Source organism: Tasmannia lanceolata, unplaced genomic scaffold (genome assembly GCF_043159265.1).
Source record: "Tasmannia lanceolata isolate RefF3 unplaced genomic scaffold, GAP_Taslan_0.1 ptg000013l, whole genome shotgun sequence".
NCBI classification, from domain to species: domain Eukaryota; kingdom Viridiplantae; phylum Streptophyta; class Magnoliopsida; order Canellales; family Winteraceae; genus Tasmannia; species Tasmannia lanceolata.
In genome coordinates this window covers 42,745,573-42,767,912 of record NW_027518690.1, presented here as the reverse complement: position 1 = coordinate 42,767,912, position 22,340 = coordinate 42,745,573, and the positions used below count along the sequence as shown (strand labels likewise).

General features: G+C 39.8%; 2 pseudogenes; both read right to left on the bottom strand.

Moving 5' to 3' along the window:
- Positions 1–1,933: 1,933 nt before the first annotated feature.
- Positions 1,934–3,822, bottom strand: LOC143890554 (uncharacterized; annotated as a pseudogene).
- Positions 3,823–14,627: 10,805 nt separating this feature from the next.
- LOC143891281 (uncharacterized) lies at positions 14,628–19,014 on the bottom strand (annotated as a pseudogene).
- Between the last annotated feature and the right edge of the window lie 3,326 nt (positions 19,015–22,340).

Here is a 22,340-nt window from a genome sequence, read left to right as displayed (position 1 = left end):
TCCACATCTTCTCCCAGCCGATGGGCCTCACGGGGAGTGAGTCAATGTACAAAAATGGCAGCGGTTGAACATTCATGCCATTGGCCTCATTGTGATTGGGCCAAAGTGGATTGATATTATTGATTTTGGCATGCCCGGTTGTAGGATATAAGAAGAGACGATTAATTTGGGATGGGTCTTTGATGTATTAAGTTGAGGTGTTTTTCCCCTCATCTTCTTGTTATTATTGATGTCACGCCCCGAACCCGGAATTCGGGGTCCGGCCAAGTGACAGTCGCTACACGCTCGCAGGATCACCCCCACAAGCATGCAAGGCTCCATCACAACCAACTATTAACAACATTCAGAGCGTCTAATAAATATGAAAGTTTTAGTCTCAATTAAAGTTCAAATGAAATACATATATAATAGGTCTATTTAAATCTGAATCCAATAATACTTATTCAACGACAATCACCTTAATCAAGTAATAAAATTCTCAAAGCTGGAATACTGAAAGAAAGCAGGAGGAGCAATTTGACCCCCTGACAAGTTGTGAAGACTTAGTGCCATCACGGGTTGCTTTGTGGAGGAGCAATTTGACCCCATGACACTAGCCCGGGTGAGAACAAAGCATGTAAATGGATGAATATGACCTCAAAATGTAAGCATCTAGACATAGGGATTTAATAGGCAACTTATCATAAAGCCATTTCGGAACTCAGTTTTGCATGGGAGAACATCGCACTCACATATGCTTACTTTTTAGAAGATTTTGTCTCATTAATTTAATTCATCTAAGGTGGCTGTTCTCTCCTGCAAAAGTGAGCCGTGGAATGGCTTTCAGTGAAATTGCCTATGAAATTCCTCCATACCTACTATGAATTTTAAGACTTTCAGGGATGGCAGCCCATGTTTTTCGCGTGACATCAAGTGGGGAAATTGGTTGAAGTGACTTCATCATTTTTGCTACTAAAGATGCAAGAATCAGATAAATGGTCCAAGTGCATCATGACTAGAGAGGTTTGGACGTGCCCACCTAAAAAAACAGTTTGGAAGAAAATATGACAGGAGATGGTCGAGGCCCGACAAAAGGTGGTCCATCGGTCACAATAGAGATTCAAAATTATAAAGAAATAGGCTAATATCTTGCAGAAAAATTACAAATAAAAACACTAGAAATTAAGGTACTTCATATCCTAATCAAAAATTTTATAAGTTGGAAAATTTACTAAAAATCCCCTCCCTTTGACTAAAGTCTCCTAGTAAGAAATACACAAAATTTTGGATATTGCTTAGAGCGACTTCAATGAAAAATTTCCACCAATTTTAAGGTTCTTTTATGCTTTGGTTGTGCAAGAATTAGGCCCAGATTGTTTTGGATTTTGAAAACAGATTGTGAGCCTCAAACTGATTATTGGACTCAAATATATGTTTAATTTTAAGTCCAATAATCCTTTTTAGACTCACAATCGGCTCTCAAAATCAACAACAAACATGTCCTTACGATATTGTATCTCTAAGGTGGCGTCAATCACATCAATGGTCCAAAACATTCTGTCCTTCATTGAGTGAGCCCAATAACATAAAAACTAGATAAGACGTAATTTTCTAAACAATTATGCTGCAACAATAAAGCAGGAACAAAATATGAGAAACTAACCTGGAGCAACATATCCTGAGTGCCCGCAAGTTCTGTCCAATTGAATTGGATGAATCAGGCATTAGAAGTCTAGCAGTACCAAAATCAGAGACATGAGCCTCAAATTCTAAATCAAATAAAACATTTTTGCTAGAGATATCTCGATGAACTATTGGTGGAGCGCAATCATGATGCATGTATGATAAAGAATGTGCCACAGCTTTTATAATATTCACCCTCTTCACCCAATCTATCTCCATTGCCCCTTCTTCACTGCTTAGGATACTAGCCAAATTTCCTCTTTCCATATACTCATAAATCAGAAACATGCATCAGCGATGGGAAATATCCACGTTGGCAAATTTGCATACAAAGAGATTTAAGTGATCCACGTTGGCAAATTTGCTGCGGCAAATATCCTGAGAGGTTGTTGTCCCCCAAATCGAGTCTTTCCAAATTTATTAGACTTGACATTTCTTGAGGATGTGAACCAGAAAGGTGATTTTTATATAGGTGTAGAACCACTAGCTTTTTAAGATTAGCTAAAGTAGAAGGAATGGAACCTATTAGAATGTTAGAGCACATTGTAGGTCAATCAAGATTTTCAAATCTCCTTTTTCTTTAGGGATGGGGCTAGAGAGCTTATTACCAAAGAGGTGCAAGATGGAAAGCTTAGTCAAGTTTCCTAATGTGGAAGGAATGGAACCTGTTAGAATGTTTGAGGACATGTAAAGTTGAGCCATATTTTTCAAATCACCAATTTCATTAGGGATGGGGCCAGAGAGCTTATTACTGAAGAGGTGCAAGATGGAAAGCTTAGTCAAGTTTACTAATGTGGAAGGAATGGAACCTGTTAGAATGTTAGAGGACATGTCAAGTTCAACAATATTTTTCAAATAACCAATTTCTTTAGAGTATGTACCTATTATTTTAAGCACCCTGTATTCTATGTCTAGAGATTTTAGAAATGTCAGTAAGATCCAACTCAAAACATATATCCATTATCTTTTATTACATGATCGTCATGGCAATCGTCCTTTTTCTTTTCAGATATTTTAAGGTTATCATTATGATTGGGCTTGTTAAAATCTTCAGCCAGATTTTATTAATTACATTGACCATCAAGATAATGATGTCTACAAGATCTTAGTTGACTTCATTTTCATCTATATTATCTCCTTCGTATGCTTCCATTCTATTAGTTAGATCTTCTGATTCCTTCTCTTACTTTCAGATGCATATTGTTGTCCTCCTGATTATGAAAACCTTGATCTTCATCCTCTAGAGACTGATTGAACCTCTCCTGAGTTGCATCTTTTTTTATAATTTTCAATGTCTCCATTTGATTTTGGTTTTTTGTTTGTTGTTCGGTCATTTTCTAACTAGATTTCAACCATTCTTTGGATATCTACACAAATCATTGTTGTGTCATATTAAATAACCTCTTGTCCCATTGAGTTTTTTTACAATCTCATGAAAGCCAATGTCGAAAATATCAATATTGATTGGCATATCAATGATTTGCCTCTGAATCTTGTGATAAAAATTCCAACAGTCCCAAAAAACAGAGCTATAGAGAAAATTTGAACCACGTTATGTTTACTTTTAGGAATGTACTAGGGACCATCGCAGAAGGCATTTCGCAGAAGGACTGTTGCATGTTAGACCAGCCACAGAGGCTCACTTTTCAGCAGATTTTGTCATCATTCATGAGGTGGCTCGTCTGACACGCGACAGACCATCTGCAAAATGCCTTCTGCGATGGTCCCTAGCAAATCCCTTAAATTTATTTTTATTAATTTTCGGCATACTTTGAGTAAAAAATATGATTTGATAATTTTAATTCGAAACTCATTAGCATTCTTATATGTCACAGAATACAGGAAAGGTGCACATTGCTGGGGTTGGATTTGTGCTTCTTCTTAATCTCTTATAGTAGATCATTCTGCATTTTTGTATAACCTACATATGGAGCATACGTGACTTCAATTTTTAAGAAAAGTAATTCATTGTATGAGCCTCTTTTAGATCCCCTTTTTGTTGAAAATATAATTCGTGGTGCACTTGTTTCAAAATGTGAGATTTGTACAAAACTTCTCTATATGCCTGAGCTATAACAGGTACATAGAAAGTTTTCATACCTGGTCTTGAAACTGTTCATTCCCTTGTTTTACTTCTGTAATTAATTCTGTTATTCCCATTGTTGACCACATACTGAATTAGATCTTTCTAGTGATGTATACTGTATATCCAACAACAAAATTGTGGAAAATAAAACGACATATGTCTAGTGCAAGTCGCTTTTCTGTATTCGTACTAATCCTGTAGCAGCTGACCTTAGCACTCTTCGAAGTCATTTTCTCATCTAAGCTGATTACGGACTATTTTTTAGCAGCTTGTAGTCATACAACAAATCTTACATGGGCGGATATTTGAAATGAGGGCATCTTCCTGGGGTTGGGCAATAGATTTGTTCTTTTTTTTCCCCACATGAAAATCATTCTCAAGTACGTGCATGACCTATGAAATTTAGGCGACACTCCGCATGTGCTAGATAATTAGTTCAAGGTAATACCAACCCCTTTCTGGAATTTATTATATACCTTCCTGGGTTTGGGCACTTAAAAAGTCCTCTTTGGAATGTATTATAATATAAATTGCTGGGCACTTGAAATGAGCAATTTCCTAGCTAGCTGGGCAGTTGGTTTGTTTTTTGTCATTACTGATGCGCTTTGGAAATGTCGACAAAATGGCAAAATACTTCGCAATCAATTTCCATGGTTTAACATGATTGGAGTAGCACTACTTTTTCTAACATGGTCTGTTTTTATTCCTCTGGCCTCTGGGAAATTACTAAAAGTGCTCTTTATTTTTCACAAATGTACTATTTGAGACACATTGCCCATCTCTTATTCCATAAATCTGCCGCACTCAAAATGTTTGGACAGGAGGAAGGGGCCGAGGCAGGGGTGGTTATCAGACAGAGGCTCCTAGGGGCTGCTTTGGTGCCCGAACTTTTGGACGGGGAAGCGGACAAGACGGCAGCGACAGGGACTACAGTAACAAGCCAAGGGGAAATGGTTTCCACCAGCGGGGTCTGCATCAAGAGAGGGGTGTCTTGGGGAACCAATTTTCATGGAATGGTCTGAACTCATCCGAAGCCTCAGATTCTTAGTTCATATCTTGAGGGAGAGCTCTAGTTTTGAGGTGCAGTACTTTCTCATTTAGTACATTTTAATTGTTTTCAGGAAATATTTATTCATAATTTTGCGCAGTCTCATTTGGCTGGTTAGCTGGTTTAGACAGGTAGCACCCATGTTTTTGGGATGCGAATCCTTGTTTTTGGTTTTTTATTGTTATTTTTTCTCTTCTATTTTGTTGTTTATTAGTGTTCTTGCATATAGTCTTGGTGCCAAGGAATTTTTGGACTTCGTTCTTGGTAATGAACTGAAGTATATCACCATAAGAGTGCTTTTGGTCCTTAAATTTTCTGTTCTTGTATGGAATAAAAAATGTGAGGTTTGTCTCGGAAACAAAATGGATATTAACAAAAAAAAAAGAGGAACTATGCTACCTGGTTGATCAGTTTGCGAAGACCCGGTTCAGGTTCGCAGTTCACAAGTCACATGAAACCAGTATATTAGGGTTGATTTTGTTATGCCATTCTAATTAGTACTAGTAGATTATTGATTAGTATGTATGTGGAGGGATAATTTATTGGTCGTTAGGCACTTTATGTGGAGCCAATAGTAGCACTCGACTTGTTACTATAGATGCCATAGGGCTGCAACAACGTCGGGTTTTTCAAAACCCTAGCCCAACCCTGGATCCCATTATCTCGGCCCTGACCTGCAGTTAGGGGCAGAAAACCTCAACCCATTACCCGCCCTACAGGGTATTGTGCTGGCCCTGGCCCGCCCTGATTGGCCCTGATTGGACAGGGCCGGACTATTTGATTATTGGACCATTCATCTTGTCCCAACTATTTGATTAGAGATTAGTATACATGTGGGCTCCATTACTTTTTACCCATAAAGTTTCAATGTAAATAAAAAATTATTGAAGTTGATGAGAAACAGATAATTAAAGTCTCAAGGTTGAGCCTATGTCACAGATGGAAGGCTATTTAGTCATAAAAGCACGTATTTTTTGATGTTTTCTTGTAAATTATTAACGGCTAGTTAGTTTAATATTCTTACATCGGGCTAGCTGTAATAAACCCACCAAATTAGACAAACCCCACCTGTCATTGAAAACCTAATCACGGTTAAAACCATAACACACACACACCACGCCCCCCCCCCCCCCCCTGTCTAAAACCACATTTACTCCCTCTACCCATTTAACCATTATCCCCGCACCTCTCTCTCCGTTCTCATCTTCCTCTCTTCTCACTGTTGGGCCCACGGGAGGGGCCCCACCCGAACCCACCTAGCCCCACAATGTCTGAACCTCTCATTCCCATCCAGCTCCTCGAAATCAACATCATCTCTGCCAAAGATCTCTACCCGGTCACCCGTGCCATGTGCACGTACTCCGCCACATGGCTCCACTTCGAAGCTTGAGAGGTGGCGGACGGTGCTTCTGCCGATATACGATCGTGGGTTTGGGAGTTTCCGGTTGGTGACAACGGAGACTGGGAATGTCGTGAATCGGCACAGGCGGAGGAACACAGAGGGAGGAGGGGGTTTGTTCTCTTGCTACGGTGAGTCGTGAGTCGTTCGGAAGTGAGTGTTCCATCTCCTGTGGTTTAAACCCAAGGAAGAAATAGGTGCAATCATATCCGCACAAATGCACTGGATTCCAATTAAACTCCGAAATTAAGCGTGCTTGGGTTGTACCCTCGCTAGAGGAGGGAGGGTCCACCTCAGTCCCTCCTATGTTACATGGCCCCGCTCTTTCAGCATATAGCCTGGCGGATGTCCAATGGAGGACCACAGGACTTTTGCTTCATAAATCACAATGCACCTGCGAATGTGTTCTGACCCTGTGGGAATGGAATTAAGCAACACGGTTCCTTTCAAAGTAATTTATTCGCCTTTGTTTTAAAGTGATTTTAATTGTAAAAACTAATCTATAAGATATATTCCAATGATTCATCAAAGATTATGATTTAGCCATAAGTTTAACATACATATGTAACTGGTATGTCTATGCTCAAACCTTTATCGTGCAAAAAATACATGCTTTTATAAAGGAAAATGATAAATTCACCCCTTTTCTTTATTTGAGAGAGCCAGCTCCGGTGTACGTTGCAATCAGGTCCGTTGAATTCTGCGCGAAGTAGATTAGCCCCTCTCCGGTAGGGGTGGACATGGTTCAGGTTGGTTCGGTTCTCTGGTAAACCCAGAGCCGAACCAATCCCTATTGGTTTCAAATATTGGGAATCAAAACCGAACCTTGGAACCGAGCCGAACTGAGCCAAAACCAATCTTGATCGGGTTGGTTCCCAATATGTTTAACTTTTGGAGCCGTTGGTTTTCGAAAAGTCAACAGAACCAATCTTGATCGGGTTTGGTTATGGGGTTTGGGGTTCGGTTCACGTGGGTTCAGCGTCCAGGGTTCCAGAACCGAACCCGATCAAGATTTTGGTTCCAAAAGTCAACAAATTTGCATTCATCTTCAGTTTGGTTTTGGGTCCCAGGACCCAAACCTAGAACTGAACTGAAAACAATGGTCCCAAAATTTTGGATCGAGAACCAAACCACATATTTTCAGAGCTGAACCGAACCAAACCGAACCGTGTCCACCCCTACTCTCCAATCATAGATACACTGGAGCGGGCTGTCCCAAGTAGGTGGAAATATTTTATAGGGAGTAGAAGAACATTTGTCCCCATGTAGGTGGAAATATTTTATATGTGGGCACAGATATTTCCACCTACATGTGGGCACAGATATTTCCACCTACAAATATACGTTTAATTGTGAGTCCAATAATCGGTTTTGGATTCACAATTGGTTTTCAAAATCCAAGACAAACCGGCCGGGCCTCAGGATATTGCATCTCTTAGGTGGGGCCAATCACATCAACGGTCTCAAAAATATTTTGACCTTAGGTGGGTGTGAGCCAATAACATAAAAACCAAATAAGATGTAATTTTCTAAACAATTATATTAAGACAATAAATTAGGCACAATATGTGAGGAACTAACCTGGAGCAACATATCCGTAAGTGCCTGCAAGTTCTGTCCAATTTGATGAATCAGGCATTAGAAGTCTAGCAGTACCAAAATCAGAGACATGAGCCTCAAATTCTGAATCCAATAAAACATTTTTGCTAGAGATATCTCGATGAACTATTGGGAGGTCGCAATCATGGTGCATGTATGATAAAGAATGGGCCACGGCTTTAATAATATTCACCCTCTTCAACCAATCCAACTCCAATGCCCCTTTCTCACTGCTTAGGATATTAGCCACATTTCCACTTTCAATATACTCATAAACTAGAAACATACATCGACGATGGGTACAAAACCCGTAAAGCTTGAAAATGTTGCGGTGACGAATTGCTCTTAATGCCCGTACCTCATTTATGAAACTTCTCTGATCAATTTGCTGGCCATCTTCCAATTTGTGAAGTTTTTTTACAGCTACTACTTGCCCGGTTGGCAAAGATGCTTTGTAAACTCTCCCATATCCGCCCTCCCCAATGCAATATTTGTCATCAAAGTCCTCTGTCGCATCGATTATATCTTCATAAGAAATACACCCATCCCAATTCCATATCGAAAATAGATCTTTATTCATTTCATTTCTCCGTCCCTCTGCATTTCTCTCTTCCTCTGCATTTCTTGTTCTGTGGCGAAAAATGAAAATAATTCCAAAAACTAAAAGTAGAAGGAATACAGGGCTCAAAAGAGAAAGAATGATCAATGTGATAACTTTGTGTCTCTTTTTTGTTTCACCACTATTTATCGGTGGGGTGGGGAATTGCACGATTGCAAACCTTGCGCTTTGCCGCATAGTCCTATGTTGCCCACAAATGTCCCTTGTTGAAAGGCTTTGCTGTTAGGAAGACTACCCACCAAATTATTGTATGATAAATCAATCAATGTCAAGCAGAGCATATCTTCCAAAGAAGATGGAATTGAACCAGTTAGCATATTGTAGGAAATATTTAAGATTTCCAACATGTGTAATTTTCCTAGTTGGGGTGATATTTCTCCTGTAAGCAAGTTACAACTAAGATCTAGCATAATTTGTAGCTCTGCTAGATTGCCTATTTGAAATGGAATGCTTCCATTCAAATGATTTCTGCTTAAGTTCAAAGAATGCAATTTCGAGCAATCTTCTAGTTGTTCTGGTATCGATCCACTCAGTTTGTTTGCTGATAGGTCTAGGATCTCCAAATTGGACAGTTTTCCCATTTCTGATGGTATCCGACCAGAAAGTTGGTTACCATTTAAACTCATGTTATATAAAGCTGTCAAGCTCCCCAATTCCTTTGGAATCTCTCCGACCAAAAGGTTTGAAGAAAGGTCGAATAGTGCTAGTTGAATCAACTGTCCAAACTCCGGTGGTATTTTACCAGCTATCAAGTTCCTTGAGAACTTTAAACTTATCAAACTTTTACACTTGCCCCAACTTGGAGAGAGTTCACTAGACAAACAGTTGTGGCTCAAGTTAATATATGTTAGATTTGGACAAACTCCAAAGTCTTCGGACATATTTCCAGAGAGCTGGTTTCCTTCGATATAAACACTGGTTAAGGACGTATAGTTTGTCCAGATTTTTGGGATGGGACCCGAAAGTTGATTGTGAGATAGACTTAGAATGGCTAGTGTTTTAAGTTCACCCAAAGAGGCCGGAATTGTGCCATTAAGAAGGTTATAGGCCATTTCGAGATGAGTCACATTTTTCAAATTTCCTATTTCTTTAGGGATGGGACCAAAGAGCTTATTGTTGTAGAGGTTCAACCATACAAGGTTGGTCAAGTTTCCTATTGTGAAAGGAATGGAACCTGTTAGAATGTTATCAGACATTTCTAGATCAGCCATATTTTTCAAATATCCTATTTCTACAGGGATGGGGCCAGAGAGCTTATTGTTGTAAAGGTACAACGTGACAAGGTTGGTCAAGTTTCCTATTGCGGAAGGAATGGAACCTATTAGAATGTTATCGGACATTTCTAGATCAGCCATATTTTTCAAATATCCTATTTCTTCAGGGATGGTGCCAGAGAGATTATTGTTGTAGAGGTACAACGTGACAAGGTTAGACAAGTTTCCTATTGCGGAAGGAATGGAACCTGTTAGAATGTTATCGTACATTGCCATATCAGCCATATTTTTCAAATATCCTATTTCTTCAGGGATGGGGCCAGAGAGCTTATTGTTGTAGAGGTACAACGTGACAAGGTTGGTCAAGTTTTCTATTGTGGAAGGAATGGAACCTGTTAGAATGTTATCGGACATTCCCATATTAGCCATATTTTTCAAATATCCTATTTCTTCAAGGATGGGGCCAAAGAGATTATTGTTGTTGAGGTACAGTGTGACAAGGTTGGTCAAGTTTCCTATTGCGGAAGGAATGGAACCTGTTAGAATGTTATAGGACATTTCCATATCAGCCATATTTTTCAAATATCCTATTTCTTTAGGGATGGGGCCTGAGAGGCTATTTTTACCGAGGTACAAATGAGTAACGTTGGTCAAGTTTCCTATTGTTGAAGGAATGGAACCTGTTAGAATGTTATAGGAGATTCTCAGATCAGCCATATTTTTCAAATATCCTATTTGTTCGGGGATGGGGCCAGAGAGCTTATTGTTGTAGAGGTACAACATGACAAGGTTGGACAAGTTTCCTGATGTGGAAGGAATTGGTCCGAAGAGTGCATTGTTGCTAAGATCAAGATAGGTGAGTTTTGGAAAGGAAGAGAATTTGAAGTTATAGAGCTTACCTTGCAAAGCTACACCTGTTAGGTTTATTTGAGTGACACTTCCTTCGTGGTTACATGCTATTCCCCTCCAATTGCATGGGATTTTATTGGTGGCATTGTGAAGTGACCATGAATTGAGAGGAGCTTGGTTAAGGAGGCTAGCTTTCCAGCCGAGGAGAGCCTCTGCTTCTACTGAATTTGCCGTTGTTGAACGGCAAGAAAGCATCGGAAAGTAGAAAAGTAAAGAGAAGAGGGAGAGAGATTTCTCCAAGGCCATGGTTGTTGGTGGTGTTTGAGTTTTTTCGCTCATGTTGGATGTAGATTTATAGTGAAAAAGTCGTGTGTCCTTCTATGCGGTGCGTTGAGGGGAATAGTTGTGTAGCACATCTGTTCTTGTAGCAGACAATTAATGTGGCCCCACTCGTATTTTTCTAAACGTGTAAGAACCGTAGTCTTTTCTTCTTCTTGATCATTCACCACATAAACTTATCTTATTAGCTCACGCTGTGTTTTACCGTGAAGAGGTTGAGGACACATGTATGATCCTAGCCGTTTAATTTTTGAAGAAAATGAATGTCAATCTTCCAAATTTCGATGATAAACTATCAATAAACGGAAATTTCGGAACATCTAACAGGGAAGATTGTTGGCCATGTTCAATCCTGTGAGATAGATTAGATGGAGGGTTAGGATCTTGAACACATGGCATTCCTTCTTGAAACAGTGGAGTGGGGGCGAAGCACAATAGCATACCCTAAAGGCCCTGTTTTCAAAAAAAAAAAAAAAAAAATTCTAATGGAAAAAATTTTCTTTCCACAATTTGAGGGAAATGATATATGATGAGGGATTTGCTAGCGTCCATAGCAAAAGGCATTTGGCAGATGGACTGTTGCATGTGAGAGTAGCCACATAGGAAGAAAAGGGGGCGAATTAATCACTTCCCATAAAAAAAAATGATTAATCGACTAGAGAGAGTGACACCCATTTATTTTATGGTAATGCCCGTCTTTTTCTTGAAAACGTATCATAAGCATAAAGAGGGCGACAACAGAAAATGCATGGGGCAATATCTCATCTCTTTGGAAAGAGCTCTTTCAGTATTTCAAAGAGAAAATGACTGGATTGTTTGGTAGAGAAGCACAAAGATATGAGTGGTTATTTTCTCAAGTTGAACTAGTCATCAATAGTCAGACATTATGAATGCTCTTACAAATAGAACTTGAAATTTCACAGGTAGGTAGACTTGGTCCAAAGTTCAACCCCTTTATTCCCAGCTAGTGGCCAGAGCTACCAAACCCAGGTCTCTATCTTAGAGATATTGACCCACTAGTGGAAATTTTGTAACTTTCAAAGAACAATCCATCTAACACAGAAGATTTTTGGCCTTGTTCAATCTTGTGAGATAGATTAGATGGAGGGTTAGGATCTTGAACATGTGCCATTCCCTCTTGAAACAGTGGAGTGGGGGCGAAGCATACCCTAAAGGCCCTGTTTTCAAAAAAAAAAAAAAAAAAACATTTCTAATGGAAAAAAATTTCTCGGAAATTTTTCTAGCATCCATCGCAAAAGGCATTTGGCGGATGGTCTGTTGCATGTGAGAGCAGCCACATAGGCTCACTTTGCAGCAGATTTTGTCTTCATTCACGAGGTGGCAGCCCTCATATGCAAGAGACCATCCGCGAAATGCCTTCTGCGCTAGAGGGATGTTATTATAAATTGAAGGCCCCTTTAGTAAAAATTGAATAGGTTTGGTTCGCAGTGTTTTATTTCCATAGGTTGATCCTAACCCTCCGATCTATAGAGGGTTAGGATCAAGGGTTAGGATCAACCTATAGAAATGATTTTTCAGGCACAAGCCCTGTTGTATGATCCTAGCCGTTTAATTTTTTGGCCCAGGCTATGTCTCTGTAGATTTCTATAATGTAATGTAACAATGAAGAGAATGACGTGAGCTCTGTCGGTGGGGCCTTGATAGATGAGCAGAGACCCAAGGAGTGAAGAGTAGGAGCCCTGTTTGTATTTACTTGGGTGAGGATTTGGAATCATACTATTAGTCTAATTTGTGGGGCCACCTCACTCATACTTTTCCTTATGCATGATTACTTTCTTTCTGCCGTGGTCTACAAGGAAGAGTGATCGAGGACTCATATCTTACAAACGAATGGCTCTTGTTTCATTTATTTCCAAACCACATGACTTTTCTAAGGCCCAATGGAGAAAATGGACAAAAAACTAGCTAGTTGACAGGTGTTTTTTCTTTGCATTAAAGTGACAATTGAAAGAGGAAAGAAGTCTGATTACTTAAAGATTTGAGGTCAAACTGTTGTTTAGCGATCAGTAGCATCCATCCGATGGGCCACAGATTTGAGGTCAAACTGTTGTTTAGAAGAAATCTCGGGTCGGATTGGGTTGACGCGGGTAAAACCCAACCCAAGTTGCAACACTAATTTGGGCCTTTGCTCAACTTTGATTGATCTTCATGTATGATTGATGGATGTGAGAGTGATAAGTGATGAGGAGTGAAGCGATTCAGTGGAAGTGCAGATATCAGTCTTCAAGTGGGAGATTGTTATTGGTGAAGCCTGATCCCAGTCTAATCTGGAAAGTATTGTACACTATACCCCCGACTGCGGCGGTCTCGTTCGGAGTGAGCTTGGGACTTGCAAGGGGGTGGGAGCCCCCCTGCTTGAAGGCGGGGGTTCGGGGGTGGTAGCCCCCGACCCGAATTTTTTAGGGTATTTTTATACTGGGGGTAGTTTCGTACTTTCATGAATTACGATTTTTTCTCTTTATTGTAACGCGTCTCAGAACGCTATATAAAAAGGATGTGATATCAGGAGACGCCCTAGAGAGGTGTGAGGGTTTGTAATCTCTTCTTCAGAATAGTGGATTCGTTGGCTTGTCGCTCTGCCGTGGACGTAGCCCAAACCAAACTGGTTGGGTGAACCACGTAAATCTGTGTGTTCTGTGTATGAATCTCTCGTTTGTCTTTGCATCGTTATTCTGCTGTGTTGTTAATTCCTAACAAGCTGGTTTAGACAGGTAGCACCCCTATTTTTTGGGATGTGAATCCTTGTTTTTGGTTTTTTATTCTTATTTTTTCTCATCTATTTTGTTGTTTATTAGTGTTCTTGCATATAGTCTTGGCTACCATAAATTTTTTTTCCTAGAATCTGAGCTTACCCAATGCTGAGGGAGTGGATGGTACAGTTTTGTTCCTCTCTGACTGATGAGTCACCCCCTAAAGTTTAAAGTCGATCCGACGGCCAGAGAGGGAGAATGAAGCTTTCAAAGTTGAGTGGCACTTTCTGTAAATTTACTGGTTCAAAAAATTACAGAAACTGCCACTGAACTTTGAAAGCTCTGTTCTCCCTCTCCAGCCATCAGATCAATTTGAAATTTTAGGGGGTGACTCCTAGGTCGGAGAGGAACAAAACAGTACCACCCACTCACCGAAAAGCTTTTCCAGTCGCCGTCGGTAGGGAGTTTGCATCGACGCCACCCCCTCCTATCAAAGTTGAGGGACAGACGCGTGTCTTTGTCTTCCACACTGAAATGGAAGATTGGAGACATTCAATGGAACCTTCATGACTTGTATTGGAGAAGGAGAATAATACTTTTGAATGATTAGAAAATGACAAAAATGAAACCATTCCTTTGAAGAACAAGCAATCACTCAAGAGAATCAAGGATTTGCTGGAAGGGGACTCTTTTCGAAGTAGCATTTCCAAAAGTCGAATCAAAGGCTTTACAGGGGTCAGGGGAGCTCTTGGTTAAGTTAGCATTAGCAACGTGGGCAAGGACTCTGGTTTTGCTTCAATGGTTAGAGGGTGGACTTAACCTCCAACCGGGATTTGTACCATGGAGGCCTAGGTTGCGAGGGAGTGGGCTTGAGTTCAGAGACCGGACAGAGAGGGATGAAAGCGAGCGATTCATTGCTCCCTATGCAAACTATTAGGATCCCTTTTTCTTAAAGAAATTTAAATTTATATTGTTTTTAATCAGTATACATGCAAATATTTTTTAAAAGAATACATTGGAGCCCGCATGGTTCGATGATCCAAGCTGTTCATTTGCCGGGCTTTGACTTAGATACTATGGAATCCCTCAAAAATCATTTCCATTAGATGATCTTAACCGTCCGATATACAGAGTTTTTTATAACCTACGGTCCCTCTACAGATTAGAGGAATAGAATCATCTGTCAAAAATGAATGGTTTCGATTACACAACAGTATATCAAAATACTTTAACCTATGCAGATGATGTTTATATAATATTGTAGCATGTTATTTGACACATCTGTCAAATGAGAAATGGGACCAAAAGCTCCAAGACTTGATCTCGACAGTAACTGACTGAGAAGGTGAAGAGACTCAACCCATTTTAAAAAAAAAACATTAAACATACATGCCCCCATGTGGGACCCAAGACTTGATCTCGACAGTATCTGAGAAGGTGAAGAGACTCAACCCATTTATACTTGAAATTCCATCAGTTGAGACAATTCAATTGTGTGGAATGGCTTTGGAAAAGGTGGCATTCGAGCAGAGAACTTTTGAGAGACGTGTTGCATGGTTGGCCGAGTTTGTGGATTTACATTTATGCACGCAAGTGCCATTGACACTGCCAAAACTACTTCATTTTCAACTTGGTCTTCGGGATTCGGGAGCCGTGGGTCCAACACATCCTTTAGCCGTAGATTCTGGCCACCTTCAGATGATGATGATGACAAGGAGGAGATGATATCTCCAGGGTGTCTTCCCAATATCACTTCAAGTGCTAAAACCCCAAAGCTATATACATCGCATTTCTCGGTCACTCTCATTGTGTAAGCAAGCTCTGCCAAAAAAAATCCACATAAAAAATGATATCTCCAGGATCCGAACATCCCTTTAACCTTTTGCACATTACAAATACATGCCTTTAACCTTTTGCTTAAGGTGCAATGAAACTAGTATGTGACATGAGCAGACCATGACAAGAGAGGTTTGGATGTGGGTTTTACTTCGGTGCTCGTGTGACCGTTGGATCAGGTCAGTGCTGGCTGGCAACTCATCATTCCGTAAAAATTAAAAAGAAATAGGCTAATATTTTCTCGAAAAATTCCACATCGAAACAATAGAAATTAAGCAAATCCATTTCCTAATCAAACATTTTAAAGTTGGAAAATTTACAAAAATCCCCTTGACTAAAATTTTAGTAAGAATACTCATAATTTTAGTTACTTACTAGTCAAGTAAATTTTCCACCAAAAATATTTTGACCTTAGGTGGGTGTGAACCAATAACGTAAAAACCAAGTAAGATTTAATTTTCTAAACAATTATATTAAGACAATAAAACAATATGTGAGGAACTAACCTGGAGCAACATATCCGTAAGTGCCTGCAAGTTCTGTCCAATTTGATGAATCAGGCATTAGAAGTCTAGCAGTACCAAAATCAGAGACATGAGCCTCAAATTCTGAATCCAATAAAACATTTTTGCTAGAGATATCTCGATGAACTATTGGGAGGTCGCAATCATGGTGCATGTATGATAAAGAATGGGCCACGGCTTTAATAATATTCACCCTCTTCAACCAATCCAACTCCAACGCCCCTTTCTCACTGCTTAGGATATTAGCTACATTTCCACTTTCAATATACTCATAAACCAGAAACATACATCGACGATGGGTACAAAACCCGTAAAGCTTGACAATGTTGCGGTGACGAATTTCTGTTAATGCCCGTACCTCATTTATGAAACTTCTCTGATCAATTTGCTGGTCATCTTCCAATTTGTGAAGTTTTTTTTACAGCTATTACTTGCCCAGTTGGCAAAGATGCTTTGTAAACTCTCCCATATCCGCCCTCCCCAATGCAATATTTGTCATCAAAGTCCTCTGTCGCATCGATGATATCTTCATAAGAAATACACCCATCCCAATTCCATATCGAAAATAGATCTTTATTCATTTCATTTCTCCGTCCCTCAGCATTTCTCTCTTCCTCTGCATTTCTTGTTTTGTGGCGAAAAATGAAAATAATTCCAAAAACTAAAAGTAGAAGGAATACAGGGCTCAAAAGAGAGAGAATGATCAATGTGATAACTTTGTGTCTCTTTTTTGTTTCACCCCTATTTATCGGTGGGGAATTGCATGATTGCAAACCTTGCGCTTTGCCGCATAGTCCTATGTTGCCCACAAATGTCCCTTGTTGGAAGGCTTTGCTTTTAGGAAGACTACCCACCAAATTATTGTATGATAAATCAATCAATTGCAAGCTGAGCATATCTTTCAAAGAAGATGGAATTGAACCAGTTAGCATATTGTAGGAAATATTTAAGATTTCCAACATGTGTAATTTTCCTAGTTGGGGTGATATTTCTCCTGTAAGCAAGTTACAACTAAGATCTAGCATATTTTGTAGCTCTGCTAGATTGCCTATTTGAAATGGAATGCCTCCATTCAAATTATTTGTGCTTAATTTCAAAGAATGCAATTTCGAGCAATCTTCTAGTTGTTCTGGTATCGATCCACTTAGATTGTTTGCTGATAGGTCAAGGATCTCTAAATTGGACAATTTTCCGATTTCAGATGGTATCCGACCCGAAAGTTGGTTACCATTTAAAATCAACTTAAATAAAGCTGTCAAGCTCCCCACTTCCTTTGGAATCTCTCCTACCAAATGGTTCAAAGAAAGGTCAAGTAGTTCAATTTGAATCATCTGTCCAAATTCTGGTGGTATTTTACCAGTAATGAAGTTCTCAGAGACCCTTAAACTTGCTAAATTTTCACACCCAACCCAACTTGGAGAGAGTTCTCCATAAAATTGGTTGTAGCTCAAATCAATGTATGTAAGATTTGGATAAACTCCAAAATCTTCGGACATATTTCCTGTGAGATAGTTTCCTTCGAGCTTAACTCTGGTTAAGCCAGTGCAGTTTCTCAAGCTTTTTGGGATGGGACCTGTAAATTGGTTATTTTGTATCCCAAATATTTTAAGCGATCCACCTTGGCAAATTTGTTGTGGCAAATATCCCGAGAGGTTGTTGTCTCCCAGTTGGAGTGAGACCAAATTTATCAGACTTGGCATTTCTTGAGGAAGTGAACCCGAAAGCTTATTTTCAAATAGGCGTAGATCAGTTAGCTTTTTAAGATCAGCTAAAGAAGGGGGAATTGGACCTGTTAGAATGTTAGAGTAAATGACCAACTCAACCATATTTTTCAAATCTCCAATTTCTTTAGGGATGGGGCCAGAGAGCTTATTACTGGAGAGGTGCAAGAGGGAAAGCTTAGTCAAGTTTCCTAATGCGGAAGGAATGGAACCTGTTAGAATGTTAGAGGACATGTCAAGTTCATCCATATTTTTCAACTCACCAATTTCATTAGGGATGGGGCCAGAGAGGCTATTGTAACCGAGGTACAAATAAGTAACGTTGGTCAAGTTTCCTATTGTTGAAGGAATGGAACCTGTTAGAATGTTAAAGGACATTCCCATATCAACCATATTTTTCAAAACTCCTATTTCTATAGGGATGGGGCCAGAGAGCTTATTACGGTGGAGGTACAATGTCACAAGTTTTGTCAAGTTTCCTATTGTGGAAGGAATGGAACCTATTAGAATGTTATTGGACATTCCCAGTTCAACCATATTTTTCAAATATCCTATTTCTTCAGGGATGGGGCCAGAGAGATTATTGTTGTTGAGGTACAACGTGACAAGGTTGGTCAAGTTTACTATTGTTGAAGGAATGGAACCTGTTAGAATGTTATAGGAGATTCTCAGATCAGCCATATTTTTCAAATTTCCTATTTCTTTTGGGATGGGGCCAGAGAGATTATTGTTGTTGAGGTACAACGTGACAAGGTTGGTCAAGTTTCCTATTGTGGAAGGAATGGAACCTGTTAGAATGTTATCGGACATTCCTAGATCAGCCATATTTTTCAAATATCCTATTTCTTTAGGGATGGGACCAGAGAGCTTATTGCTGTGAAGGTACAACGTGACAAGGTTGGTCAAGTTTCCTATTGCAGAAGGAATGGAACCTGTTAGAATGTTATGGGACATTTCCATATCAGCCATATTTTTCAAATTTCCTATTTCTTCAGGGATGGGGCCAAAGAGATTATTCCTGTAGAAGTACAACGTGACAAGGTTGGTCAAGTTTCCTATTGCGGAAGGAATTGTTCCGAAGAGTGCGTTGTTGCTAAGATCAAGATTGGCGACTTTTGGAAAGGAAGAGAATTTGAAGTTATAGAGCTTACCTTGCAAACCTACACCTGTTAGGTTTATTTGTGTGACACTTCCTTCGTGGTTGCATGCTATTCCCCTCCAATTGCATGGGCTTTTATTGGTGGCATTGTGAAGCAACCATGAATTGAGAGGAGCTTGGTTAAGGAGGCTAGCTTTCCAGCCGAGGAGAGCCTCTGCTTCTACTGAATTTGCCGTTGTTGAACGGCAAGAAAGCATCAGAAAGCAGAAAAGTATAGAGAAGAGGGAGAGAGATTTCTTCAAGGCCATGGTTGCCGGTGGTGTTTGAGTTTTTTCGCTCATGTTGGATGTAGATTTATAGTGAAAAAGTCGTGTGTCGTTCTATGCCGTGCGTGAGGGGAATAATTGTGTAGCACATCTATTCTTGTAGCAGACAATTAATGTGGCCCCACTCGTATTTTTCTAAGCGTGTAAGAACCGTAGTTTTTTCTTCTTCTTGATCATTCACCACATAAACTTATCTTATTAGCTAACGCTGTGTTTTACCGTGAAGAGCTTTAGGACACATGTATGATCCTAGCCGTTTAATTTTTGGGACAAGTGGTTGAAAGATCGGGACGCCATTCCATGGAGGTCTGCAGATGTTCTAAAGGAGATTCTTGACATACGGCATGTCTCGCTCCGTTCCAAGAAATTGAGAGCTGAGTTATCACTTCCCTAAATTCCAAGTTTCTCTCAACAAAGCGACAGTGAGCCTACGTGGCTGCTCTCACATGCAACAACCAGCCACAAAATGCCTTCATGCAATGGACCCTAGCAAATCCCTTTCTATTATTTTGTGATGACAAATAACAGAAATTTTCTATTATTTGTACTCAGAGTGCCCCTCAACGTCCCATATTTGTCAAAAAGTATAGTGAAACCAACTTCATAGGACTAATCCAAACCGTTCGCAGTGTTTTATTTCCATAGGATGATCCTAACCTTCCTATCATTCGGTAGAGTTTTCTATACGGTGTAGTTTGTTTATTTTTATTGGCACAGATTTATTTTACTTTTCTAATGGGTGTAGTTTATCTACATATTAGAGGGTTAGAATAGTAAGATGAAGATGATTTTGGAGCAATGCATATCTACATTGGGCCCAACAAATGAACGGTTTACTCATAACCGAACCATTTGCAATCGGTTCTCAGAATTTGGAACCAAAACCAAACCAAATAGTTTGGTCAGTTCGGTTTGGTTTTGGGTATATCCAACCTTTATTTTTTTTCCTTTGCATAAAAGCAACTAAGCTGAGGATAGTGTCAATGAACAAAGTCACTTTACATCTCTCGATGGGCCATGATAGATGAGCACAGACGTGTCAAGAGCAGGAGCCTTGTATTTACTTAGCTGAGGATTGGAATCATGAATGTACCAATCAAATAGTGCTAACTTATAATCAACACATCTTATTGAAACAATCGACATATTTAACTAGGTAGGTGATATATTCGACCCTTTTCTTACTTGGGACAGCCCTCAGGTGTATTTACAACTACCCGTTTTACATTAGAGGAGGCTGTCCCGATTAAGAAAAAGGGGTGAATATATCATTTCCCTCTAACTACAGCCTATTTGGAAGGCCCCCTCACTCATTACTTTTCTTCTACATGGGTGACGCCTCCAAGGTAGAGAGATAGACGGTTCATATCTTGCATAATAATTGCTCTCGTTTCATTTATTTCCAAACCATATGGCTTTTCTAAGGCAATGGGGAAAGACGCATAGGGAGTCGATTTAAGATATTTGGGGGTTGATTTATCACTGGCCTAAAAAAAACTAGCTACTTGCAATGTGTTATTTTCAACGAGTGTCATAGTGAGTCGCCAATGTACATAGACATTATTACCTTTGGAATGTCCGGTATGAGGAGATAAGAAGAGATGACTAATGTGGGAGTGGGTCCTCAATGTATTAAGTTGGAGTGTGTTTTTCCTCATCTTCTTATTGTTGTTGATGTGTTTTTCGTCCCTCTATGCCCGCTTTTTTCCATGGAGATTAAGGGTATGGTCCCAAAGTTGACTACTTGAATCAACATATATGGAACCCACTTGGATGATAATGCCTCATCAGTCCCATGTAACTAATCTGACTAGTTATGTTTTGTGTTGATTACTAGGTCTGTAATTAAGTGAATGATATGTGTGAGTTGGTGTGTGATGTGTGTTGAACGGATGGGCGTACCAATTTGTAAAGTAAATAACCAACATACTAAGGGCAATTGACTTCCGTCCCCTGGGATTGGATTTCAGGCGATTAAGAAGAAGAAGAGGGCAACCCAATTTCTTTCTTGGGATCTAATGCCATTTGTTTAACAAAATTAAGGACATTCGAAGGGGTAAGATGCCAGAGTAGTGATCATGGCTTTATTGTCAATGCACGCAAAATACAAACGACTCGACAGAGATTGACATGAATCGATTAAATTCTTAATAAAACAAATACAAATAGATGCCAGTGCAATGGATAAAGAATTAAAGAGAAATGCTAACTGAATATGATGAAACCATTATGGGAGGAGTCCATGCATGGTGCATTTATCAAAATACTTTAACCTATGCAGATGATGTTTATATAATATTGTAGCATGTTATTTTACACATCTGTCAAATGAGCAATGGGACCAAAAGCTCCAAAACCATGTGGGTTGCCTCACGATGGTCTACAAAGATCAACGGTATACATTAAACATACGTGCCATCCAAAAAAAAACAGTAAACATACATGTCCCCGTGTGGGACACAAGACTTGATCTCGAGGTGGCTATCAGCCTAGTTTATCTCTTATTTCTATCAAATACACTGACCTAATAAGCAAAAGTGAGTAACTTGCAAAGTATTTTTTTTTCCTTTGCATAAAAGCAACTTAGCAAGATTTGAAAAGGTGAGAATTTATATAGTAGCCGACCGTGAGATTTACAAGGCATGGTGGCAAAACCCTACCCTCTGGTTTTTTATCCAGTCAAACTACCTTTCTTGACTTCCCCTTGGGATCAAAAATCAAATGGGCAGGGTTTTGCCACCCTGCCCTTGTAAATCTCACGGTCGGACATCATATAAAAACTCTGAAAAGGTTATGTAATGTGACAATAAATATAGTGACAATGAACAGTCACGTTAAATCTCTCGGTGGGCCTTGATCGATGTGCACAGTCGTGTCAAGAGCAGGAGCCATGTATTTACTTGGCTGAGGATTGGAATCATAAATAAATGTACCGATCAAATAGTACTAACTTAGAAATTATAATCAACACATCTTATTGAAACATATTTAACAAAGTAGGTGATGGGGTCCGGACTCAGCACTGATGGAATCCGGACTCAGCACTGATGGGTCCGAACTCAGCATCCAATTGGCTGCTGGCACGTGGCCCTCACAAGGACCGTTGGAAGGCCAACACCTGTCCCTACTAGGTACGACACCTGGACCAATCAGGGACTTCCACCTGCCCTCCTTAGGTATGAGACCTGGTCCATACAGAGGCCACCACCTGTCTTGGACAGGTGGCTCAGAATTACCACCTGTCCTAGACAGGTGGCTCAGAATCACTATAAATAGCCTTCACTTGTACTAAGGTGAGGGTCCTGAAA